The 20,585-nt window shown below is 37.5% G+C and overlaps 9 non-coding genes across 9 annotated transcripts; all 9 read left to right on the top strand.

Moving 5' to 3' along the window:
* Positions 1-7: 7 nt before the first annotated feature.
* Positions 8-89, top strand: TRNAS-CGA (transfer RNA serine (anticodon CGA)). Its single transcript has one exon. It is a non-coding gene; the product is annotated as a tRNA-Ser (tRNA).
* Positions 90-363: 274 nt separating this feature from the next.
* On the top strand, positions 364-445 carry TRNAS-CGA (transfer RNA serine (anticodon CGA)). The gene has a single exon. It is a non-coding gene; the product is annotated as a tRNA-Ser (tRNA).
* A 257-nt stretch (positions 446-702) lies between these two features.
* On the top strand, positions 703-784 carry TRNAS-UGA (transfer RNA serine (anticodon UGA)). Its single transcript has one exon. It is a non-coding gene; the product is annotated as a tRNA-Ser (tRNA).
* A 275-nt stretch (positions 785-1,059) lies between these two features.
* Positions 1,060-1,141, top strand: TRNAS-UGA (transfer RNA serine (anticodon UGA)). Its single transcript has one exon. It is a non-coding gene; the product is annotated as a tRNA-Ser (tRNA).
* Positions 1,142-1,416: 275 nt separating this feature from the next.
* Positions 1,417-1,498, top strand: TRNAS-CGA (transfer RNA serine (anticodon CGA)). Its single transcript has one exon. It is a non-coding gene; the product is annotated as a tRNA-Ser (tRNA).
* Positions 1,499-1,754: 256 nt separating this feature from the next.
* On the top strand, positions 1,755-1,836 carry TRNAS-CGA (transfer RNA serine (anticodon CGA)). The gene has a single exon. It is a non-coding gene; the product is annotated as a tRNA-Ser (tRNA).
* A 575-nt stretch (positions 1,837-2,411) lies between these two features.
* Positions 2,412-2,493, top strand: TRNAS-UGA (transfer RNA serine (anticodon UGA)). Its single transcript has one exon. It is a non-coding gene; the product is annotated as a tRNA-Ser (tRNA).
* A 3,887-nt stretch (positions 2,494-6,380) lies between these two features.
* On the top strand, positions 6,381-6,464 carry TRNAS-UGA (transfer RNA serine (anticodon UGA)). Its single transcript has one exon. It is a non-coding gene; the product is annotated as a tRNA-Ser (tRNA).
* A 1,069-nt stretch (positions 6,465-7,533) lies between these two features.
* Positions 7,534-7,615, top strand: TRNAS-UGA (transfer RNA serine (anticodon UGA)). Its single transcript has one exon. It is a non-coding gene; the product is annotated as a tRNA-Ser (tRNA).
* Positions 7,616-20,585: the final 12,970 nt, after the last annotated feature.

Raw genomic sequence — 20,585 nt, 5'->3', positions numbered from 1 at the left:
ATCAACTGCTCTGGTGGCCGAGTGGTTAAGGCGTTGGACTCGAAATCCAATGGCGTCTCCCCGCGCAGGTTCGAACCCTGCTCGCAGCGAATGTTTTAGAACACCTCGTTGAGCCGCTGTATACATAATTGGCCGTAGATCAACCGCATGAATGAATGCAAATTATGAAAATGATTCGCATTGGCACCAAGTTTAAATTATAAATATATGACTTAATGCCATCTACATCTCGTAAAAAAGAAAAACAAGTGCGTGAATTTGACGTCAATGTTATGTAACATGGCAATGTCATGTAACAAATGCAAATAAAATAACAACAAATTTTAAGACAAATTTTTAGGAGCACTTGTCATTACATCAACTGCTGTGATGGCCGAGTGCTTAAGGCGTTGGACTCGAAATCCAATAGGGTCTCCCCGCGCAGGTTCGAACCCTGCTCGCAGCGAATGTTTTAGAACACCTCGTTGAGCCGCTGTTTACATAATTGGCCGTAGATCAACCGCAAGAATGAATGCAAATTATGAAAATGATTCGCATTGGCACCAAGTTTATATTATATATATATGACTTAATGCCATTTAAATCTTGTAAAAAAGAAAAACAAGTGCGTTAATTTGACGTCAATGTTATGTAACAAATTCAAATAAAATAACAACAAATTTTAAGCCAACATTTTTAGGAGCACTTGTCATTGCATCAACTGCTGTGATGGCCGAGTGGTTAAGGCGTTGGACTTGAAATCCAATGGGGTCTCCCCGCGCAGTTTCGAACCCTGCTCGCAGCGAATGTTTTAGAACACCTCGTTGAGCCTCTGTATACATAATTGGCCGTAGATCAACCGCAAGAATGAATGCAAATTATGAAAATGATTCGCATTGGCACCAAGTTTAAATTATATATATATGACTTAATGCCATTTGAATCTCGTAAAACAGAAAAACAAGTGCGTGAATTTGACGTCAATGTTATGTAACATGTCAATGTCAAGTAACAAATGCAAATAAAATAACAACAAATTTTAAGCCAACATTTTTAGGAGCACTTGTCATTGCATCAACTGCTGTGATGGCCGAGTGGTTAAGGCGTTGGACTTGAAATCCAATGGGTTCTCCCCGCGCAGGTTCGAACCCTGCTCGCAGCGAATGTTTTAGAACATCTCGTTGAGCAGCTGTATACATAATTGGCCGTAGATCAACCGCATGAATGAATGCAAATTATGAAAATGATTCGCATTGGCACCAAGTTTAAATTATATATATATGACTTAATGCCATTTACATCTCTTAAAAGAGAAAAACAAGTGCGTGAACTTGACGTCAATGTTATGTAACATGGCAATGTTATGTAACAAATGCAAATAAAATAACAACAAATTTTAAGCCAACATTTTTAGGAGCACTTGTCATTGCATCAAATGCTGTGATGGGCGAGTGGTTAAGGCGTTGGACTCGAAATCCAATGGGGTCTTCCCGCGCAGGTTCGAACCCTGCTCGCAGCGAATTTTTAGAACACCTCGTTGCACCGCATTATACATGATTGTCCGTAGATCAACCGAAAGAACGCATGCAAATTAAGAAAATGATTCGCATTGGCACCAAGTTTACATTATATATATATCACTTAATGCCATTTACTTCTCGTAAAAAATAAAAGCAAATGCGTGAACTTGACGTCAATGTTATGTAACAAATACAAATAAAATAACAACAAATTTTCAGCCAAAATTTCTAGGAGCACTTGTCATTGCATCAACTGCTGTGATGGCCGAGTGGTTAAGGCGTTGGACTCGAAATCCAATGGGGTCTCCCCGCGCAGGTTCGAACCCTGCTCGCAGCGAATGTTTTAGAACACCTCGTTGCACCGCTGTATACATGATTGGCCGTAGATCAACCGCAAGAATGAATGCAAATTATGAAAATGATTCGCATTGGCACCAAGTTTAAATTATATATATATGACTTAATGCCATTTAAATCTCGTAAAACAGAAAAACAAGTGCGTGAATTTGACGTCAATGTTATGTAACATGTCAATGTCATTTAACAAATGCAAATAAAATAACAACAAATTTTAAGCCAACATTTTTAGGAGCACTTGTCATTGCATCAACTGCTGTGATGGCCGAGTGGTCGCAGCGAATATTTTTGATCACCTCGTTGCACCGCTTTATACATGATTGGCCGTAGATCAACTGCAAAAACGCATGCAAATTAAGAAAATAATTCGCATTGGCACCAAGTTTACATTATACATATCACTTAATGCAATTTTACATCTCGTAAAAGAAAAAAACAGGTACGTGAACTTGACGTCAATGTTATGTAACATGGCAATGTAATGTAGCAAATGCAAATACAATGACCGCTAATTTGCAGTCAAAATTTGTAGGAGCACTTGTCATTGCATCAACTGCTCTGGTGGCCGAGTGGTTAAGGCGTTGGACTTGAAATCCAATGGGGTCTCCCCGCGCTGCTTCGAACCCTGCTCGCAGCGAAGGTTTTAGAACACCTCCTTGCATCGCTGTATACATGATTGGCCGTAGATCAACCGCAAGAACGCATGCAAATTAAGAAAATGATTCGCATTGGCACCAAGTTTACATTATATATATATGACTTAAGGTAGCGAGAAGGTTTTGTGACGTTTTTAAATAAAACATTCTCTATCTGTTGTCTCGTTCAGAACAGTAATTTAGGTTATATATATCAAAAGACTAAGTATAGAGGTGCAAGTTTCCACAAACTGGACAGACATTGTTTACATAATTATCACGTGACATAAAAAATGGCGAACCTTGTAAAAATGACTAAGTACGCGATTGCGAGAGCACACTGCGGAATTTCCTGGTGAAATTTAAGTTATGCATTGTCCGTAATCAAGTCCATTGAAATTCGTCTCCGATAATCAAAAGACCTATTATTCCGATTTCTATGCAGGTTTGTTTTTTTGTCCCAAAATTATTTCATACTTGGCACCTTTAACAGACTATTATTCTGTGACAAAGCATTTTCTTTAAAAACCCAGACATATTTCGCACCATCATTATCTTTTGAACGATAACTGCAAGTTTGAATGTTCTAGTCCGAACGCACTTGATTTGGCGGCGGTCCCAATGAGTCGTTCTCGATCAAAACTTCAACTCGAGAAAAACGCGAAAAACAGTTTTGGTTAATAAAACACTGTAGATTTGCTGCATTATTATAAATATACACTAAAAATGGCCAAACATATTAACCACTGATATCATAGAACTCATAAAGAGTGTCAGATAATGAATAATTTCAAGCTCGAGCGTGAAAAATGAAAAAAACTGCTGGCATTTGAGTCCGTACTCCAGGAACGTTCGGGTTTTCCATTGTTATGCAAACGAACAACGAGGGATAATCCTCTGACAAACATTACTGTCCCACTGTACACGCTGACAGTTTACAAACAAGCTAATCCTTTAAGTGTCTCAGATAAGACATCTAATAAAACGGTTTTCATGGTGAAACAAAATGGCCGATGTTTGAAAAAAAATTGCTGTGTCAGAGTGCGACACTGAGTGGCAGATTTTTCTTTGCCTCGTCTGTCAACGCTTTCTTTCTTTTCTTCGCCATTGCGTTAGAAAAAAATGTATTAGTAAAATAGAATATTGACTTGGAAAATAAAACGATTTAAAAGAAAGTTGTGCAAAGTTACAGTACTCCTTTCGCACAACCTCCCGCCCGCTTCCGCTTTCCAATCACCTTTTTCTCTCGCTTTTGCGACCGCTTGTTGAATTCAACCTAACAGTTTCCGCTTTTTTTCGACCGCGCAAACCCCGAAATATCACCGCCAACCTGCTCGCTCGCGCGCATTTAAAATTCGGACTAACAGAATAATTTCCGAGGTTCACATTGTCTTATAATTGTCTTTCTGGTTTTTATAGATGTTGAACAGATGACAAAAGTTCAAAGACTTTTTGTTTTAACTATATATAATTATATGCACGCAACCTGACCCTTTGACCTCGATTTTGGCGTGGACTGAATATTTTATTTTAAACAATATTCTGACGTGAAATACAAAATGTATTTCAACACAAGTACGACATGGTTGTCTGGGGTTTCTTTCCTGATTGTTGAGTCTTCGCAATGTGTTTTGTATAATTATTGTTGTTTTCCCCCGATGCTGAAGGACCGTAAAGCTAAATGGCAGTTACATACATGGGCTGAGTGAAAGAAAATATTTCTAAGCCTAAAATAAAACCTAATATTACACCTCTTTGTGTATTTGTTAATTTTACATATGTTTGTCATGACAGTATGTTTGTAAATATCTAGAAAAATCTCGTCTTTCGTTGATAATTTCGATTGTTTGTTTGGAATGTCGATCCCCATTGGTTTCTCCATACTGAGTTTAGGAAGGGCGTCGATCAACACCGTGACAATCAGCCGAGAGAAGACAAACATTGACCGTAATTCATGGAGATCATGTCCGTAATTTGTGGGCTGAAACCCCAAATAATTAATCAAGTATTATTATTTTAATATATATTTTATTTTACATCGCAAAAATAAACCATGCCCAAAACAGAGCTAGAGTTGTTCGCGGTGAAACAATCGCATTGAGGACGATGCAACTTCAACTAGCCATTTTTTACCTTGAAATAAAAAAAATATAAATTCGAAGAGCATCGGGGAAAATATTAATAATCATCCTTATCAATCGCTTGCTTTATTTTATTCGAATCCGTGAAATTCACGATTTTTTTTACATTTGTTGGCAACTTCCGCGCTAAAAAAGATTGAAAATGTGGGTGTGGTTATTTTGCAAAGTCCTGTTGATTATACGGACAAATATGGTTCTGTGACCCAGTTCGTGCTCCAATCAGGTGACTCTCAGCCAATCAATGATGTTGTAACAAAGCATATTTGACGCTAATTGAAGGTCGTCGTACAATCCAATCACCGGCGTCGATTCACATAGTTGTTTGTGCTGTGACAGGCTTCAAAATTATTCGCTGAAAAACATATATTTTGACAAACTGATGGAATTTGACCTTAGTTCAAAAAGAAAATACTAGGTTAAGATACATTAGAGCTCACGCGAATCAGTTTTCTCTGCAAGTTGTGAAATAAAGTAAACCAGAGTAGCGTCGATGATTTTCAGCCCTGAAGGACATTGAATTTTTCATCGACTGGCCACCAAATAGTTATGGCTATAACTAGATTTGACACGTTTTTCTTTTAAGCCCAATAAATTATTCATACATGTCAAGCTCTGTTCGATTTGTTCAGGGCATGTGGCCGTTTTTAGTCGAAAATATTTTTTGTGGGAACACTTTTGCGGTACGTATACAGTATAGACCGAGCTCATTCAATGATCGTGACTTAATTTTAAAAATTGAATGTCAATGAATTTTACCAGACGTGGACCGATATGGATTCGATATCGTTATTTTTGGAATTAATCACTAACATTTCCTCGTTTCTCTGCTCTGTCAAAAGGAGTTACCTAGGCTTTTTTTCACGTAACTGTCTCATTAAAATAAAAATAAAAATATTACATCTAGAACAAGCACCCAAAACACGTAACAAGAGGTCCCAGTTCAGTTGCTTTCACGATACAAGTGTAATACAGCTATTAGATTTGAAGTGTCGTTCAGAATGTAATAATAGTTAATACTAGTTGTATGTTCACACTTCACTATCAAAACCACCATTTCGACCACCCATGTGCCAGTTTTCAGTGTTAGGGCAAGCGGTCAATGTTTTCAATAAGCGAGCGAGCGAAAAAAAAAACACGATTAAAATGCGGTCGGTTTCCGGTCGGACAAGACCGCGTGGTCGGAAATTAAGCGATAAGCGGTCGATGTAAAAGCGGAAGGTTGGGCGAAATGAGTACTGTATGACCATGTTTCTCCGACGAAGTCTCGACTGACAATAATGCTGACAATGGACGTTAGATAAACACGCATTGTTTGCAACTGGAAGCTTATCACCCGTTATATCAGAATCGTCAACAACAGAGTATACAGATAAGATTTTATCATTTAATTCCTTCCAAAGATAAACACTATGCAAATATCCACGAAACGGCAGTTGTAGTCTTTTCTGCTAGTGTTTTAAAACACTAATTTGAGCAACGTTATTTCGCAATTTCGATCTTTTGTAAACCTGGGGTGATGTATCAAGGTCTAAAGTAACCGTTTTATCAATTTTTGAAAAATCAAGAAAAAAGTGAAAATTTCCTTTCTCGCTACCTTAATGCATTTACATCTCTTAAAAGAGAAAAACAGGTGCGTGAACTTGACGTCAATGTTATGTAACATGGCAATGTCATGGAACACATATGCAATTAAAATGACAACAAATTTTCAGCCATATTTTTTAGGAGCACTTTTCATTGCATCAACTTCTGTGATGGCCGAGTGGTTAAGCCGTTGGACTTGAAATCCAATGTGGTCTCCCCGCGCAGGTTCGAACCCTGCTCGCAACGAAGGTTTTTGAGCACCTCGTTCAACCGCTTTATACATTGTTGGCCGTAGAACAACCGCAAGAACACATGCAAATTAAGAAAATTCGCATTGGCACCAAGTTTACATTATATATATATCACTTAATGCCATTTACATCTCGTAAAAGAGAAAAACAAGTGCGTGAACTTGACGTCAGTGTTATGTAACATGGCAATGTAATGTAGCAAATGCAAATACAATGACTATTTTCATCTCCTAAAAAAGAAAAACTGTTGCGTGAACTTGACGTCAATGTGATGTAACATGGCAAAGTCATGTCACGAACGCAAATAAAATCACAACAATTTTGCAGCCAACATTTTTAGGAGCACTTTTAATTGCATCAACTGATGTGATGGCCGAGTGGTTAAGTCTTTGGACTTCAAATTCTAATTGGGTCTCCCCGCGCGGGTTCGAATCCTGCTCGCAGCGAATATTTTTGAACACCTCGTTGCACCGCTTTATACATGATTGGCCGTAGATAAACTGCAAATACGCATGCAAATTAAAAAAATAATTCGCATTGGCACCAAGTTTACATTATACATATCACTTAATGCAATTTTACATCTCGTAAAAGAAAAAAACAGGTACGTGAACTTGACGTCAATGTTATGTAACATGGCAATGTAATGTAGCAAATGCAAATACAATGACCGCTAATTTGAAGTCAAAATTTGTAGGAGCACTTGTCATTGCATCAACTGCTCTGATGGCCGAGTGGTTAAGTCTTTGCACTTCAAATATAATTGGGTGGGTTCGAACCCTGCTAGCAGCGAATATTTTTGAACACCTCGTTGCACCGCTTTATACATGATTGGCCGTAGATCAACTGCAAAAACGCATGCAAATTAAGAAAATAATTCGCATTGGCACCAAGTTTACATTATACATATCACTTAATGCAATTTTACATCTCGTAAAAGAAAAAAACAGGTACGTGAACTTGACGTCAATGTTATGTAACATGGCAATGTAATGTAGCAAATGCAAATACTATGACCGCTAATTTGCAGTCAAAATTTGTAGGAGCACTTGTCATTTCATAAACTGCTCTGGTGACCGAGTGGTTAAGGCGTTGGACTTGAAATCCAATGGGGTCTCCCCGCCCTGGTTCGAACCCTGCTCGCAGCAAATGTTTTAGAACACCTCGTTGCATCGCTGTATACATGATTGGCCGTAGAACAACCGCAAGAATGTATGCAAATTATGAAAATGATTCGCATTGGCACCAAGTTTACATTATATATATCACTTAATGCCATTTATATCTCGTAAAAGAGAAAAAAAAGTGCGTGAACTTGACGTCAATGTTATGTAAAATGTCAATGTCATGTATCAAACACGAATAAAATGACAACAATTTTATTGAGACATGTGTGATGTTCTACAGTACGATAAATATATCCCAACTTATACAGTCTTATGTGTTAATATCTATCAGCATCATTATTATTGTGGTCTTAAGTCTGTATTTTGCGGTGGCTCAGTTCTTACAAATTAAATCGAAATTGCAGGACAGGTTTATGTTAATTGCGTCGTATTATTCGCCGTTTTAACCCACATTCATGAATATAAATATTAAAAACTGTTTTACAGAGCACATTATTGTGAGTATAGCGACGAAATGTGACATAGATGGTACTATCACTGTTTTCACCCACTATGTGATGAGGAGACTACACCACGTAGAGCGGTTCGCCGTCACTAACGCTGTATATGCCCTCAGCGATGGCATGAATAACGGCGGCGCATATTTCTTCAAATCCACGGTGTATGATCCGGTTGCTATGACGACGTATTCGGCGATACAACCCTCGTTTCTACGTGGTGACATGATACGTTATACGGCGTCGTACTCCAAATGTAGTGAGGCTTCAGCAAGTGTCGACTCATTAGGGGGTGGCTGACTCTCATCTTACCACATGAAAAGAGGTAGGTATAGAATTATGATTCGGTTATTGTTAAATGAGTTATTCTTTTAAATTGGATTACATTAACTTATAATACAATCTTGGTGATATTGTTCTATGGCACAATCAGATAGCATTATTCGTTACAGTGACCTTGCTATGAGAAATCGCTATTTTATAACAATTCCATAGAACACAATGCTAAAGAAAATTGAATTTTTCGACATTTTTTAAAACGTTCTCTATTATTAACAATATATATACGATGATTTCACTAGCCTAAAATTTTAGATATGGCATAATAATATCTCTGCCATAGGAACATATGTTAAAACGTTACAACAGTGCCAAAATGGCCACTATCCACTAATATTAAATAGTAATCCTTATCATAATCGCCTTTGTAGAAACTATCGTAGCAATGTTTTAAACTTACCGACACTATAAAAAGAACGTTAAGAAATTAATAATTTGACCACAAGTGTAAATTGTGTTTAGAAAATATTAGTTGCGTTCACGCACAGCTCCTTAGCACGGGCTAAGAGGTCAAATTCCTTAGCCCGTGCTAAGAAAACGTGCGTGAACGCTTAGCACGGGCTAAGGAATGCTAAGTACGGGTTAAATCTGACCCGAATTTAAGACGCGGTCTAGACCTTAGCACGGGCTAACGAAGTATGCGCGAACGATTAGCCCAGGGCTAAGCGCCCTCTGCGGCGACCTTTGGGTGTAAAAATTGTCCCATGTTCGTATAACGACACTATTCCACCAGTCATTACTCCGCGCTCGCTTCCACACTAATCGGGTCACTGTAGTAGAGCGTACAGCATGCAGCAGCTCCAATCGTAGACAAAATAAATTTGGTTCGCTGTCTATGACATGCATTAATAAAACTCTGTATTCTGTTACGCCCGTTGTATACTGTTTATGTGCATCCAAATAAGTTGGGTCCGTCTCCTCTCGTGTTCCTGTGCACGTCGCTTCAAAATTAGAACGAAACCCGGGAACGAAACATGCCAGCAGCAGAAATAGAACCTCGCGCATGTCATCCATTTTTCGTTCGTAAATAGCGGCTTACCAAAGGTCACCGACTAATGGCACCCCTTAGCCCGTGCTAACGACTGGCCCTCCCTGTGCGTGGACGTAATTGGGTCTAGCCGAAATGCAAATATGCTAGATAAGCCTAAATCAGCTTAAATCTTAGCCCGTACTTCGTGTAACGTGAACACAACTATTCTCGTTGATAAGTTCATGTCTCCAGACTGATCACGTGGATTAATTTAGCATTTATCTCCCTGTACTTGTACTCTTTTTAGACAATGTCTTTGTCTAATCGAATCATATATTATAAGTACGCTGTTTAATGTTTATTCTGTAGATGTGAAAACCTTATGCACCTCTAATCGGTTTATGCCAAACCCATTCCTCGAATGCAGGGCGTTCGTATTGGATCTGGTTGGCATGGAGATCTTCACCAGGGAAAGTATACATTTCATAATATCGGCGGTAGATATCGACGACTTTGGTTGGAGCTGTTTTTTTAATAAATTCCCGCGCAGCGTTGCCGAACCCGAGCATGACCCAAGTACGAAAATCTTCCGATTACAACCCATAGGATTCAACGACCCAGTTGATCCCACAGGTGGACCTGTAGATCCTACCGATGATGACGTAGTTCCGACAGATAATACTGCTACTGAAGTCTCCTCAGTCCATGTATTGAAAGATTCATTTTCACTTTTAATATGGACTTTATGTTTAGCTCTTTCAATGAAGTAACACTGTCACGCAAGGCAATACGCTTGAACATTGATATGTGAAATGTACCCAGCTGTAATAAGATACCCCTCGTCCCTGCATTTGATGCGTTACTTATATAAGTTACACAAAATAACATTGACATAGAGAGTACACTGAAAAACATCAAACGATGTGAATTCTCCAAATTGTGTTTATCAAAATGTGCCCTCATGAACAGTCTAGTTTCACCAACCAACACCAACCAACCGTCGATGATTGTTTGTACGTACCTTTTAGTAAAATACCTTCTTGTCATATTCTTGAAATTTGTTTGATACATTTCTCCATGAAGTGTTCTAGCTCTTCCTTACTTCTTATAGGATAACTATTTTTCGGCAAGCACACCGATGTTTTATTTCAATGAATTTGCAATATTTGTGAAAGCTGTTTGTGCTGATTTCGATGTTCAATGTCACGCTTACTGTATGGACGCATGGTAGCCATTTTTACCTCGCTTTTGAAAGAAATAATAACTCAACATATCACAAATGTTATATTACGCATGTCTTCAGTTTCTAAAAGTATATGCACACGTTAATATGTACTTGGAATTAGTTGTACGTATTAGTAATTCAAAACGCATGCGCAAAAACATACTTTGGAAACAAACTGAACATTCTGTTTATAACCTACTTTGAACACTACTACGAAACAGACTTTTCGTTTTCTTACAACAGCTGTTAAAAATACTACATGTACATAGTTTTTAATTCAATTATTCTTGCTTCCGTCATACAAATTATGTTGTTATTTTTTCTGAAATATTGCGTAATAATTATTTATGAAAATGCTCACTGATGTGCATAAGAAATACATTTCTTGATGAATTATTTTTGATGTCTTTAATTTCTGAATTCTCTTTTCAAAATCATTTGTTTTCAGCCGCCCCCCCCCCCCAAATAATTTCACAATGTCGAAAACGGAATGTCTTTATCGTAGTGTTTGTAACAGACAATTGGTTCATGAAGAAATTACATTTAGAATTTCATTTTCACGGCGTCAATATAATTGTTACAGTCCTGTTAATATGGCATTGGGCCAGGCTATAAGGTCACAATAAGGTTAAAAAATAACACTTGTTTAAGATGAATTTGATTACAATATAAAAAGACTGGCTGATTGCATCCATATATGACGTCATATTTATATGTAAAAACCTGAAAACATAAACTTTCGGTTCTTGCATAGATTTTGATGTCGGGAACATTGGACCCCGACTGATGGTAATATGGCTGTACAATGCCCCTCGATACCGATAAACAAGATCCATAAGGTAGTTTAATTGTTGGCGTACAATACAGCATAGAAAACTACTGGTACTGGGTTACCACTACTTCGCATTGTAGTGTTTGAACAAAAGTGTTTCGTGAGGGGTGGTGTATGTAAGGAGACGCTGTCAGCAGATACAACAACAAGTACTTTTATTTTATGTAAATTTGTTTTCTACGTGCTTGTTTGATATGAATTAAACTATATATCACTTGTTTAAGTTTAAGTCTTCTTTAAGTAGATATATGTATTGGTTCGTATTTATGGTCCCAATAAAACTGATATTTACATTTCGTGACTCGACCTATAAAACAAGTGTCAATGGCACACTAATAACAAGTTCAAGTTGAGATACACTTGTACCTATGTATTGCAGAGAATCAGGGCAGCTTGACCCTTTTATATCTGACGGCTTTTGCAAATAAAATAGAAGCATTAAACCATTTATTTAAACAGATGAATATTATGTCAATTGTATTGTTATTTTATCGGGGCAATAACAACTAAAGACTGGCCTTCGTAACGGCTGTTGAATGCTCCCTAATGTACGCGAACATTTTCAGGACACATCTAGCCTGAACTCTGATCCTGTAGTTGACCTTTGTGTCGGACACCCTCAACATTGTTAGGTAGATTCCAATGTTTGTCAATTCGATGTGTTGATTAAATTAGGTAGCGTTGAGAGACATTGTACCTGTGTGGCTTTATTGAATCACATCATTATGCACGTAATTCACCTATTAGTTCGAAATAATCAAACCAATTATTTTATTCCTACTAATAGTTGTTTCTTGTATATTTCAACACATTTGATCGAAAACCTGGTTTCACTCATCGTCGCCTTTATTAATGCAATAAAGCAGGCATCAACTATCTTATTTGTATGAAATAAATTGAAAATCTCGTGATCATTTTATAACCAATAAATCGATAAAATATCTCTCTAGAGTATAAAACTACGAACCGGCGTAGGATTAACATCACTGGCGGAAACATCATTGATCTCGCTCAACCATCCCACGATGATCTCTTTCAAATACGTTGTTTTTCTTTCGTGCTGTATATCAGTGCAGTGTGACGGTAAGTATAATTCACTCTCGCGTGTAGTAAGAACTACATACATTTTGCAAAAAATTGCTGCAATCCTTTAAAAAAATAGTACTACTACATCAACCTTACCAAGTGACTCGGTCACAAATTCTGGTCGAGATTTAGTTCTTACAAAATTGTCCACTCATATATTTATGTTACATCTTACATGCTAAAACTAGAATAACAATTGTCGATACCGCCGCGACTTCTGACACACCATCATGACAGATTGCATTTAAATTTCATTTATTGAAATAATAATGAACGACTATTTAATATCTTCTAGAATCCTCGCGTTATGACCAGCTGACGGATGCCAAGCAAGTAAAAGAAGCTCTGGTTGATGGATACCCAGTCAAATTTTTTGTCGATTTTGAGAAATGTGAAACGACGAAAATACCTATTGCAATTCCCGAGGTGGACCTGCAGGTAGGTGGAATTGGTCAACAGCAAATCGCCGATAAATCATGCGGAATGGTGTAAAATATTATTTCTTCTGAAGAAATTATTCATTTTCATTTTCATGGTAGAGCTATAATTTTATTCAAAAAAATATAATTATTGTTTTCACTCTTACAGCCACCTTCACAGTACGGCTCGATTATCACGGAATTCCGCGGGACACAAGACGTAACTGGGGAACCAGTCGACATGCGATTCACTACAACAAATATCATGCAATTTCCTGGCGTATTAGGTAATTATTGATATCACAATTTATACCAAATATGTAAAAATATGTAACACTACTTCAAAAACTGTGGATGTTATTTTGCACATTGGTGTGTAGTATGAACCAACGATATTCTCGATAAATTAACGGTTAGACAACACACTGAGATAACAGTGCTACCCCTGCAATTGGTCCACTTAAATACTGAATGGTGACATTGTAAGCCTGTTTTCAGATGTTGTCCTGGGACGTCGACTTTCAAACGATCCGCATCAAGGGTACACGTGATATAGTTAATTGCTTTGTTAAATGTTCACCATTGTCTTATATGTTATTATTTCAGAGCATATATACGTGCACACCGAGGTTGTGCTATACCCAACTGGCAACGTCACCGTCAATACCCATTATATCCAACGTAAGGGACTCGTCAATGCTGGAACATCTGAGAACGACTGTCTGCTGAATGACGGTACCAACGACGAGGGCGCCTTCTTTTACAAGTCGACTTTGTATGAACCTGTTGCTATGACAACCTATGATGAAATCGAGTCAGCGCTGGTTGATGGATACAGTGTACGGTATGGTGTGGTGTTCACGCGTTGTGGGGATTTTGGTGGTAGCTCAGATATGTTGGGTGCAGGGGACATGCCACAATATTACATTACAAGAGGTTAGTGTACTCGTTTTGAAACACGATCATGGATTCGGATCGCTTAGGGACAATCCAGGCATATTTTGTTTTTGATTGTTATTGTTTGTGGGAAGTTATTCTAAAACATAAATCCTATATGACTTGGTCTTCCAACACATCAGAATATGTGGGCAAACTCAAAACATCCACTGAGGAGACACTCCGGGTCTGTATAAAGGCCTGCAACCGCATTTGGGCGAAGATAACTGTATTTTGGTTGTATTTGTTAGCCAATTCAGACAAAATATTAATGTAGACAAATGTTATTACAGAAACATTTTCCCTTCTTTCCTTCGCGATGCTTTTCACCACCGGACTTTCTCATCTAAATTTGCCTGCGCCTTTTTCTTATATACTTCAATATTTCTGGAAATGAACCCTAATTTTGAAGCCAACAAACAAAATTTGAGTCAATTTTCAGTTCTTACTGAAAATATTGTCTATTTTGGTCCCACTCTCTGAAAGAAAGTGCAGACTTTAAGCGGGATTATTTTGTGAATGTGTTATGAAAGGAGGGAATTAGTGAGGAAAACGTTAAGTCCTGATAACTCACTACTATCGCCATACTATATGTTGTTTACTAGGTGAGCAAATTTCCACTGCTACTAGAAGGTTTGCCGCCAATCCAACTTTAAATGGTGAATTTGTATTAGACACATTCAGAGTAGACATCTTCAAAAATGCTACAGTGAAACTGTCAGTGGCGTCCTTAGATTTTGATGATTTCTCGAGTGTCAGGGATGAAGAGGTGCTGTGCAGCCTCGAAGACCCAGCTAGTGATCCACCAGCCTCGATATTCAAACTTGTTCCACGCGTTGATGAGCAGTCCACAGCTCCTGGTATATTGGTCACATTTTCTTTTATTCAATTTTAATTACAATACACTTTGTAAATCTTTGCAGGGATATGATTCAAAATGGCTTTCTCGTTTGTCTAACTGTGTCATTCTGAACTAAATACGTTATATGACGTTTCCAAATGTTAACTATGCAGAACAAAAACAAAAACTCTAACTTATGAAAAGTCATAATCACATATAGTTATTGTAGCTGACAATGTTTTGTTACGTGTATACAATCGCTAAGACGTCTATCAAACTATAAAATCAGGTGTTTTTGTCAAAAGGTACAGGAACTGATGCTAAAACAGATGCATTGGCGATACTGGTGACTTTGAATGCCTCGATGTCAATAACATAATTACACAATTACTCCTTTTATATGATAGTTATTGTCAAAACATTTGACGTCCCTGCCTATTCTACATTCCTTTCGGTCCATAATTCCACACGAATTAGATCATATACTGACCATATGATGTGTGTCACTAAGTTCCCCTTAGTTTACGTAATTAGTAAATTTTGATTAGGCATGTTACTGTATCCCTCAAAGATAAATTGTGTATTTATATATTGTTCTACCTAAATAATACATAAATAATAGAGGTATCAACAAGTGTATTCATTTTGATCTATATTATATAACACACGCGGTATTTTTATTCTGACATAGACTCACCGTACCTTAGTCAGTTGGTGACTTCGACGCAAATTGGGGAAGCATTGAGTGAAGGTTATCCGATGCAGTTCTTTGTCAATTTTGAAAATTGTGATAGGGATTTGGTAGTTACACCACCGGAGATAAGCTTGGAGGTGAGTATGAGCACGAATCTTCATGACCGGAAGCTCGCCTAATTGTAATTACCATTCTCGTTCCAAATGTCTTTATAGCACACTGAGATGTAATATATCGCACACCATGAGTTCATACAGTTCACATTGAAATGCCATTCTCGATTATGATATATTTGATTTGTGGGAATATACTTCTACTTCTGTATAGGAACCAACGGACTTTGGAACAATTATAGATGAATTCCGTGGTACCCGAGACGTCACGGGAATGGCGGTACAGCTACAATTCACTGCAACAAAAGTCGCTAAATTCAGAGGCGTTGATGGTATGTATGCTTTTCTTAAATTAAATAATACAAGTTATTAGGATCAAGCTTTCAATTTACACAATTAAAACAATTGCCCAAGTCAAAAATACTATTTCATTGTCTACTGAAGATAAAATAAAACTAGTTGGTTTGCATTATAGACGTACAATTACATTCCTATATTTCCCATAAACTTACAATAATATGAATTTAAATATATATTCAATTGTTTCTCCACAGACCCCGTGATCGTTCATGTTAGTGTGGTGACCAACCCATCAGGAGCAGTGAGCGTAGCGGTCCATTATATTTCACAGGCCAACTATACATCGTTCGGAGTGTCCAACAACATTTGCCAACTGAATGATGGAACGAGCGGTGGTGGTGGTGCTTTCTTCTATAGGTCGACTCTGTACGAGCCTGAGCCGTTGCAATCATTCAAAAATATACAGACAGCTGTGACTGACCAATATAATGTCCGTTACGGTGGTTCGTTTAGTCGATGCGATGAGGTGTTTAGTGGTGCTGAAACCCTTAGCTCAGGATTCATGAAAGTGTTCTATATTCTCAAAGGTAAGTGCAATATATTGTTTAGCGTTATATAGATGGGAAATATGCGCGGAAAACAAGAATAAGAACAACAATAATACTTCTACTATAATTATAATTTACCCTGCTCTAAAATAAACAGATTCATCGACTAACTATAAACATGTTTCTGTTTTTCAGACCAAAGGATCACTGCATCAATCAACAAGCTGTATCAGAATCCATATTACAATGGTGGCTACGTACAGGACGTATTCCGTGGTGATATATTCAGCAATGACACCATGCATGCCTCACTACAAACTTTAGACATTGACAACTTTTTTCAACGTATCACTGATGTGAATGTAGAATGTCCCATCAACGACCCGCCTAACGATCCACCCACAAAAATATTTCAAATGGTCCCCCGTAAAAACGCGCTGCAGACAACTGCCGGCGCTGTGACTGTGACTGTGACTGAGACAGCCGGAACAACAAAGCAGCCCAAAACTGAAACATCTCGGAGTTCTTTGACGAAGTCATCTTTCATAGTCACATCCATTGTTTTGTTAGTATTCTTTTTCTAAACTTGGGTAAAACGCTAATTATTGCCGGGTGCTGAAATTTACTAACAAGTACATTGAATGTATAATAGTAGAATATCCCAGGAAACAGGGCTGGTTCAGATATACTGTTATTGTTTGCTTTGTTTTAATGATAATGTATGAGTAGATATCCGGTTTGCGTTAGTTTAGTTAACAGTGACAGTGCAATGCATCATATGAGTTAGGTCACAGTGTATTGCTTTATTAAGGTGGCAACAAGAGAGAAACTATTTATCTGTGATTCAGACACTCTCTATAAGTTACTAAGCATACTACCATAACAATCTACGGTGCTTTCAAGAAAAGCACAATAGCGCAATTGACCGCCAGGTAATCCCTTAGACAAACATGCACATAGGCAAACATATTCGCCTATATCTAAGCTTTCAGGTGTACGTTGAAATAGTAGCAGGTTTGGTAAGTTTTAGAGAATTTCTGAATCACAGAATAATTTACTTTTTACTCGTTGCACCCCATGTTGCTACTTTAGTAAGTAACCAATCAATAATTTCGCCATGTGTTCTTCAATTGTAGTTCAACGTGCAATTGGTTTACATCATTGTCATCACTTCAAAGTGGTATATCCTTAGCAGTTAACTCTTTTCCACCAACAACAAAAACGCCCCCATGGTGATGTGTTTATCTGAGAACAGAGCCGAATGACACAACACAACAAATCATCGTCGCAAATGTAAAAATAACTGTTTTCAGTCAAAAGTAGCGCCCGGTACAGTTACAAAAGTTGTACATTGAATTCAGTTGTGTTATGACGTTCCAAAATAAGGGAGCCGAGCACTTTAGCATTATGATTAAATACTTCATGTGCCGCAAATGACGAAAAACTTAAAGGGCGGCAGTCGTCGCGCTGCGCATATGCGACATTTGTGTTGAATAACAGATAAACATTGATTGTCATAATCCAATGCGCTCTTCTAATTGAAATCACAAGTATGAGGTTTGACCTGGGCGCGACTTGCACTAATTATCACCGGTGACTCCTTTGATAACTTCCAATCACCCTTCAAAAATACTTAATTAATGCTCAGTTAGGACTCGTTGATCTGCTCAACAGTCGCCATCTTTCTTCATATATCTCGACCTATATATCTCGCGCCTGCGTGGCGCGACTACTACCGCCCTTCAACATTTTCCGATAGCATTCAACGGCGAATATTTTTGTGCATATTGTTAACTGAATAATGTAAAATAATGTATACAAGTTTTCCGGTGAGCGTTCTTTAAATGTCCGGTTTAAAATAAATGACGAAAACAATAAAGTTTTCTGAAACGCATAAAAGTTTAAAATATGTTTGAGATTTGTGTTTTATTTCCCAAGGTGTAAAATTAATCGGGAATTTGGGTTTAGAAGCTGTAATGTGACGGGTCTAGGTCGCTATGTATGTTAGGTGTCGATAAAAGGCATGAAATGATACATATTTTTTTAAAAAACGATGAATACCAACGGTCCACAATTAGACGGAGTATGCTAATCTAATTCATTTTGAATTCATAATATCAGTTATGAATCAGTTAATTTTGAGAAATTACTCGTAAACTGCGTCATAAACATAACATTACGTCTTGGCTTTGATCCTATCGGACAGTTTCTGGGTCAACTTCACATATTTCTGGGGAATGAATACAACGTTCCCATTGTTACATTTGTTTCATTTCGGCTGTATATTGTGTGTATGCTGCCACCAACGGCATTTGTTTGAAACATACGCGGGATCCAAATTAACCAAGCTATGTTTTGTGTGTGGAGCATATCATATACACCCAAATAAGGTAGAGATGTAGGTTCGTGGGCACGTGGGAGTGAAATTTTTTGTTTTGCTTCTTATTATCCAAATATTCCTGGCAATAGACTGTTAAAATTTTGTAGAATTGTGAATAATGGAACATACTCAAAAAACGATTTTAAAATATAGATAACAAGTGCAAACATTCTCTCTTTTGAATGCTAAGCAAGATTTAGCAAGGCTGTACATAAATACTAAAAAAGAAACATGGTGAAAAAAAGAAATGACGGGATCTCCATATTATGCACTATATTTAACTTTTAACAAAACGATAATACATTTAAATTTGGAACTGTTACAGTCATTTTAATTATGAGTATTAGCAAACTTCTTACTGAGTGAATTGTTATGCAAATTAGCAAATATCTCAGCTTCTTTTTAGCGCACATCCCAGAACTTTAAAAAAATAGCTCCTAGACGCTTTGACCTTTTGTTTTGAAATTTTCACAAATGATTGACAATGTACTGTGTTTATCTTCAAAACGCCGTTGGGGCATTGTTTTTGGTTGAACAGTGTTACAACAATCGCACAGACAACTAGCCTGGGTGTTAATTTATGCATAAACTTGGAGTAGTGAAATTTGGGCTGCTGCCCTGCAAAATTGATAAGTAGACAGTTTTCAAGGCGGCACTTTCTTCATAGTAAACAGATGTACCCATGAACCAATTTTGACAGGAAACAGAAGCATGGTTTAGGAGCTAATTTGTTTAAATAACTTTTGACCAAACAAGCACATTTTTGTGCATATTTCAAACTACAGTGTCCATTAAAAAAATACTAACAAAATTGTTAAATTCATACAATAAGCTTTCCGAAAATATATACTTTTGTGGACAAGGGAGATCATCTTGGTTTCCTAATTAACTAATTAAAATACCTGTCAGGTAAACTGCATCTCTGCCTTAAGAGAACAATTCAGCCATTTTACAAGACCAGGTTACGACTAGAGTACAAAGTGAATTATAAATAGTTTGTTTATTTAATTCTTTAGCTGTTTATCACAGAAATGTTAACATAATAACCGCCGACAGCTACGCAAAAGGTTACCATGCAGTCAAGCCAGTCGATGATGCACATGGTTGAGTAACCCTTTTTTCCATTTTGCTGAATAAATTAAATAAAATTGCGGGTTTCATAGTCGTCATGGAAATACGCCCAATGCTATCTGTGGGATGTAAAACCAATCACTTTTGGTCCGCATACTTTCCTGACCCAGTCACAGTCAGCTGGCTCACGCGTGACAATAAAATAAATATGATATTTACTATATGGGGGCCGCCATCTTGAATGATGCTTAAGACTAAATAAGAGACAAGCTGTGAAACGCGTTTTTCAGATTCCTACAAATCAGGACAAAAATACCAATCTTTCACAAAAATACGGACCGTTGGGGTTATATTAAGCCAACCGATAACAAAATTCGGCCTAATCCGTCGTTTTTGTGTGGAAAAATCCCTTGCATACGAACACCTAATTACACGAAGAACCTAGAACACGAGAACACTGACATCAAACGAGATACTGAAAATCAGTTGACATTCGGTCGACACATTTAATTAGAAACAACATCTCGCAGGGTTACTTTTGTATGGGATCGATACTCAGGGTGTACTTAGAGGTAGGGTTATATGGCATCTGACGCTTGTGTACATGCACGCTGTGATGTTGGATCATGCGCGTGTATTGGTTCTTCTGTTAACACATATATACGACAGAATATGCTTAACCATAAAATATGTGTTTTCAAACCAAGTACCAAATGAATGAACAACGTGTGTACTTATCT

This window comes from Saccoglossus kowalevskii, chromosome 4 (assembly GCF_978046115.1).
Source record: "Saccoglossus kowalevskii chromosome 4, keSacKowa6.1, whole genome shotgun sequence".
NCBI classification, from domain to species: Eukaryota; Metazoa; Hemichordata; class Enteropneusta; family Harrimaniidae; genus Saccoglossus; species Saccoglossus kowalevskii.
The sequence above is the reverse complement of the archived record's forward strand: the minus strand, read 5'-3'. Positions and strand labels throughout refer to the sequence as shown.